Source organism: Anser anser (genome assembly GCF_964211835.1).
Source record: "Anser anser genome assembly, chromosome: 2".
Lineage (NCBI taxonomy): Eukaryota > Metazoa > Chordata > Aves > Anseriformes > Anatidae > Anser > Anser anser.
The window spans coordinates 24,400,795-24,406,322 of record NC_139721.1 but is presented as its reverse complement, the minus strand read 5'-3'; the positions used below and the strand labels follow the sequence as shown (position 1 = coordinate 24,406,322).

Sequence of the window (5,528 nt, the reverse complement as noted above, 5' to 3'; positions counted from 1 at the left end):
TCTGCAGTTAGATAAGCTCTTGAGGTATCATTTTTAAACTGGTTTCCTTCGGATTGTATCAAAGTCTGGAAGACTGCTCTAATTTCTGGCTTCCTAACCCTAGACAGAGCTTAAAGGGATGATGCAAAACCACCCCAGCTGGTTTGATGTAACCAGCAGGCTGCAAAACACCAAACTGGTCCTAGTGGGAAGCTGTCCTAGAGCCAGCACACCTTGCCTAGTTATAGGATGTAGTTATAGGATGTAGTTATAGGATGTAGTTATAGGATGTTCCAGAGCTCAGTCGCAGGCTCAGTTTAGAGGAATGCACCAGCCACATGTCTTTATTTTGCCTTTAATCAGTGGCAAAGGAAGATTTCATGGGTTTGCAGTTATAGGCTAACACCATTTATTCATGACTTATTCTGCTGCAAGGGGAGGCTGTTTTGGGGAGCAGAAGTCCCCAGGGAGCTATCAGCAGTGCTGGTGGTGGAGGGTGTACATGTGTGCTGCTCCGTTCCTCCCACCCATAAGTTATAACCATGAAAATCACCAAAAACATTGAGCTGTATCAATGTCAGCATCACAGGGAGCCAGTGAGGCCTGTGGGGTGCTTAAAGCAAGTAAACAGTAAGCAAACACTTAGGAGCCTTAAAATCTTCATCTAGTGGGTGAGTCCTCTGACTCTCACTCTTCCCTTGGTTCCAAAATATACACTTAATAATGATACACAGGGATACCTCCATTTTCAGCTGCAGCTGCACAGTGACAAGAAACCGGTTTTGCATCAGCCCCTAAAGCTTCCCCAAGCTGGAAAGTGCTTGGTGCTGCGGGGAGGAGAAACCTCTTTGTGCAGGCACTGCTGTGCTCCTCGGTGAGTTACCCTGTTTAAGTGCTCTTCTTGCTGTTATTGAGCATCAGCATCATCGTCGAGCGTCATCCAGCACTTACCGAGCCCTCCGCAGTGGCCAGGGGGGTCACTTGATCCCTGCCCAGCCGTTTCATCCTTTAATTCAGGTTAATGCTCCAAAGAAATGCTGTGCTTATCCCCATTGCATAACCACACTTCAGACTGTGCTGCCCGGGGATGTTTTGGTGCCTGCAGACCTTATTTTAGCATCAGCTGCTGTCGCAACTATTAAATTCCTGGTGTCATCGTATTGATTTATTTTATGAATTAAAGGGAGACAATTTCTCAGTGTTGTAAGACGTAAAAATCTCTGTGCCAGGGCCATGTTCTATTCACAGTTATTTAAGCCTTTGCCTGTAGCTTATTCTACTTCTTATTTTCTTTATCTTTCTGTGCTTTCCTCACAGATGTGATCTGTAGGGTCTTTTAAGACTTGGCAGTTAACAGAGATCGCCTTTATTTTAGGCACTTCAAGCAATGCAAGTGGCTACTGACTGTCTGAATTCTTAAACCTTTAAAAAAATAAAAGCTCCTGTTGGGAGCCTTTTACTTTGCATTTGGGTCCAGGTCGTGGTGCATGAAAGGAAATGTGAGGCCAGTGGCTGGCAGGATGGCAGAGTGCCATCCATGCAGGGGAGCTTCTCGAGGGATGGGCAGCGCAGGCAGGGATGTTCAGGGTGAACTCAGCGCTCATCTACACCTCGCTGGATGGCAGGGACTCGAGTGAGGATGTTTGTACACGAGTATGCTAATGAGCCATAATTTACGTACTGGTGCTGAGTCAGAGTACATTACAGTGAAAAGATTTCCCTGCAAACATCTTTGCATTTCACTAAGAATTTGCCTCTGGATTTTGAAAGCCACAGCAGCTGTTGCTGCCAAGCTTGTGGCCTTGCTTGCAGACCTTGCTTTCAATCTGCAAACTCTTACTTATTTATTTTTATTTTTTTTCCCCCAGTGCAGATTCCTGCAAAGCAAATTGAAGGCTGCTGACAACAGGCTTGTTTTGCTTAGTTACTCTTCCTGGGCCTCTCAGATGTGGTCTGTGACCTCCTGGGGCCCAAAGCTGATCAGGGCCCGCAGCAGAAGACTGCACTCCAAGAGCAGCAGGCTCCTTCTCCGTCAGAAGCTGAGTGGGATGGCTGTAAAACACAACAGTTAAGTTGTTGAGATTCACTGAGAAGCTAAATTTACTGCCTTGAAGCTTGCATTGCAAGCGTGCCCTGAGCTTTTCCCAGACCGAGATAAGATTTTTTTTTTTTTTTGGAAGGAACTAGCTTCACGTAGCTTCAAGTCTGTAAAGAAAACAGCAAACAGGAAAGAAAAAGAAAGTGTGGGAAGCAATGTTTTATTTTAAAATGGTTTAAGTGTGAATGTGCTCAGTTAAGGGGAGACTGTTTATAAGTACAGAGAGGGACTGGGAGCGCTGTTAGCCTACTGAGATCCTCCCATCTTCTCCCACAGTGTTCTTGGGCAGACTACAGCCCCAGCTTTCAGGTAGCAGGGAGAGAGGGATGTTCCTCCTGCTCCTCGTGGGCACAGAAGCCCTTGCTGCCCTTCGTTGGCCATAGACTATATCCACAGCAGCCCCTCAGACCAGAGGGAGAGCTCTGGTGGCAACCGTGCCACCTGTGCTGGGCCCAGCGGAGCGTGCGGCCTGCCCTCGGCGATGCCTTCCAGGGCCGCTTTTACGCAGCTCGTTTGAACACGGCTGTAGGAAGATAGGAAAACGTGTCATTTCAGACAAGCTAATGAACCCCCTTTTTCAGGCCTTGGTCCCTAAAATAGCAGAACAGGAAATGTGTAACTCGCAGCATCTGACAGAAAAGGAAAGTAGCTGCTCAGTTCTTTTATGGCCTGTCAGGTATCGGACAATGAAGTGAGAATGTGCTGGAGCAGGCCTGATGAGGTGCTCCTGCTGTCCCGTGCTATTAGGCTGTTTGTTTTTCCCCTATTTAAAGGTGTCGTTTGTCTTATGATGGATCCTGAAAATACCCTGGGTAACCAAATGCCTGGAGCTGGCTGGGAACCCTCGGTAGCGAATTGTTATTGTAAGGTCTGAGAAACCATTTGACATCTGGAAATTATCCACTTTACAAACATATCCTTTATAAAGAAGTAATACTCCCCAGGTTTTGGGAGCGATTTCCAATATACTGCAGGGGGAAAAGCAATCTTTTGCAAAAACAGAGCGACTGAGGATTTTCGCTTACACCAGCAGCCCTTGCGTGCAGCACCTGGCTGGGTACCGCGGGCGCTCCGACTGCTGCCAGCTGTGTCAGCGAATCCTCCCGGGCTCGCCAGGCAGGGGACGTGCTGCACCCACCCCCGGTTTGCTGAACAGATGGACCCCCGTATCTTCTTGGCTTGAATTGTCTCGGTAATTCAGTTCCAGAATGTTCTCTTCGCAATTGCCCAGGACAGATATGTTTTATTGCTCTTCAGAAACATTGTTAGATTCTTTTATACCACTCTCATTTTTCATAGTTTAATCGTTTCCAGCCTTCCTTACTGGAATTGAACTAAATATATATCTTGCATGGAAAAAAAAAAGCGAAAAAAGGTGTTTCAGACATATGTAGGAAGATGCAACTGAAAGACTGCTTTAAAGTGGTTCCAATTCTCAATTTTAGTTTGAATAAAGTTTTGAGAAAATCTGAAATGACTTTGCAGTATACTTTGGGGAAGAAGGGAGGAACAAAAGCCATAATTCATAGAAAAATCAATGCAGAGGATGCTACAATTTTCTGTTAACTCTTCATTTCAGCCACCGAGGAACATGTATTGTATTGAAGGTGCCTTGCTGTGCTGTAGGCTCAGGGCAGATGAATTTCCCAAGATATACACAGAAATCAGAAAGAAACAGCCATCATATGTTAAAGACTAACTCATTACACCACAAAAAATATTTCTATCTTACATTTGTAAACCAGATGTTTCACTGATTCAAAGCATGTAAACCAATGCTGCAACAGTTCTTACCCCCAAAGTGGTGGAACTGGTCTGTGCCAGCTCTGTTACAAAACCCCTCATCGAAAAATTAAACCAGATATTGCAGTGCGGAATAGCATTAGGATTCAGGAAAGGCTCATACTTCTGTAGGGGTAATAAGACTAATAATGACTCTTACTATGAAGAAGCTTTTATTTTTAAAAGACACACGCCCTCCTACTTCAGTGTCCAAGTCAATCTCTTCCTGCAAGTGAGAGTAACATGTCACTTCCAGGAGACCATAATACACCATGGTAAGCATTATTTTGGATAACCAGCCTCCGGATATAATCTCTTCCTAAATCCTTCTGCATGCGCAAGATCATACTCTGATTACATTGATGTGAAGGTCTTCACAGGAAGGGGCAAGCAGCTATCACAGGCAGCACTCACATCAGTTTGTTCTGCTGAAGCTATCTACATGCTTTTTCTTACCGGCATCCTGAGCAGTCCGCTCTGCCAAGATAAGGAGTTTGATACTAAATTCAATCTTCCTGTCTGGGCTAGCTGCTTCCCCCTTCCTGTGAACGCTGTTTACATCAGCACAGTCAGGAGAGAGTCCTCTGAGCAGTCAGAGTGCTGACTATCCCAAAGCTTCTCTGCCTCAGCTGAAAGACTGAATTTAATTACTACCACGTACATTTAATTATCTCATAGTAAGGCCATATTGCTTGCCTTTAAATAGAGATTGAAAAATTCAGTAGACACTTTATGACTATCCTACCACCTAGTTAGCATTTTTTCCCTCTCTGTAGACAACCACATTTTAAAGTAGATGTATTTAGGGTACTTGGGGCAAGAATATTATGCGTTTGTTTGACCAATATGAAAATGTCTTCCTCTTTGCCTCCCAGTTCTTTAGTGCAAGCTCCAAAGTTATAAGGGTTTCAGTTTCACTAAACTCTCATGAAAAACTTCAAGCTCATTTGCTTATATTTGAATAACAGTTATAAACCACTGGCTAAGAGGATTTTAGCAGCCCTGAATGAATGTAGCTCATACCTAAAACTTATCACTGGTAAACAGCTTTAAACTGCAGGAAGCCCATCTCTCAATTTTTAGAGGAAAACCCCCAAACTCAAGCGAGTCGTGTTCAGCTCACTTGTCCTTGTAGCACAGCATCCTCATGCAAACAAACCGATACTCTCTGAGGATGTAGTTCCTCTCCTCTGCACATTGGTTCACTGTGCAGCTCAGGGTCCCAGTGTGGAAGTGACCGAGGGCAGGGGATGGGGGTGGATTCACCCCCGTTTTCTGGGCCAGACCCCTAGGACTGCAGGTAAGTCATCCCACAAGTCTCCAGAAGGGGACACCTCCCATATGAGGTTTTGTCCTTCCTGTTGGCAAATGTTTTGCAGTCATTTGAACTTCCTCCTGCAGCACACCATTTTTATCTCTTCTATTTAGGTGTGTCCGCTTTAATTTAGAACTAAACAAACCAACAAAAACTAACAAATCAAAAAATACCCCACCCACAAAACAATACTTATTTCTTGCCTGAAAAAATGTCTCCACAAAACTTTTCTACATGCAGCTTTTCACAGTATGCCACTCAGCCTTGCTTGTTACTACATTCTCTACCAAAACTTCTCGTTCAACTGTTTCTCCTATAAGGAAGGAAGGAAGTAAAAAAATGTGAGAGAGATCA

General features: G+C 44.6%; 1 long non-coding RNA gene across 1 annotated transcript in view; it reads left to right on the top strand.

The window, feature by feature from the left end:
* The first annotated feature begins 4,083 nt into the window (after positions 1-4,083).
* Positions 4,084-5,528, top strand: part of LOC310893888 — a 10,727-nt gene continuing 9,282 nt past the window's right edge. Inside the window, exon 1 of the long non-coding RNA XR_014579390.1 lies at positions 4,084-4,134. This is a non-coding gene — a long non-coding RNA (uncharacterized lncRNA). The remainder of the gene's footprint in view (positions 4,135-5,528) is intronic.